We start from the raw sequence: 881 nt of genomic DNA, 5'->3' as shown, positions 1-881 counted from the left end.
GCTTTCCTGGAAAACAAAGTTTCCCTTTTTTGGAATAAAAAAGCCAGTTATTGTTAGATTCCGTTTTTGCAGCTTGTATACTCTTATTCTAAGTATCAATATACAGAATACTGCAAGATTTCAATTTTTAATTAAAAGAACCGGCAGCTTTTGCTTGAATTATCAATATTTAATAACATTTTTGCTTGAAATGTGATTAGTGTCTTAGTGCGGACGTGCATATAGTTTATGCTTAAGCATATGGAGTGAATAGGTTTATGATTGGATTACCATAAAAATGTTGTCAGTACAGTTGAATTGGAGCATAACTCTAAACGAATGGCTTTGACGCATAAGCAAATTTGCATTTCGTACGAAAACGATATTTTACGTGACGTCAGAAGATATACAGAGTGTTTGTAGATTACTAAAATTTGTGTTCTGTTCGTTAAACTGATTTCGTATGTAAAGAGGCAAAATTCAATTAAAAGGAAGTCTGCAGAGACTATATGGTCTGTTTTAGTCATTTGAGGGCTATTTTAAAAGGCGTGTACGTTTTTAGATAAGATAAACAGTTCGGAATCGCATGTTAAAAACATTTTGTATTCTATTCGGTATGTAGATGGTCATTAGTGTTTCCTCCGAAGCGGTATATTTAACACCATTGAATAAATGAGGTTAGTAACAAGTAGAATTTCTGCGTTGTATGTATGCAGATCGAGCGTTCTCGTTCGAGACGTCGAAGGCGTTATACAAATGCCCCGAAATTAGCACCTATCATAGCATAGTAATTGATATAAGTCACGCGTCGACTGACTTGACCACATTTATCAACAACCAAGGATGCATCTTTCCTCATCGGATATTAACCGACAACTTAGGTTAAATTACTCTTTAACATG

Source organism: Tribolium madens, unplaced genomic scaffold (assembly GCF_015345945.1).
Source record: "Tribolium madens isolate multiple individuals breed KSU strain unplaced genomic scaffold, Tmad_KSU_1.1 Scaffold_2;HRSCAF=44;Tcas5.2_LGX, whole genome shotgun sequence".
Lineage (NCBI taxonomy): Eukaryota > Metazoa > Arthropoda > Insecta > Coleoptera > Tenebrionidae > Tribolium > Tribolium madens.
Note: the sequence above shows the minus strand (reverse complement) of the source record.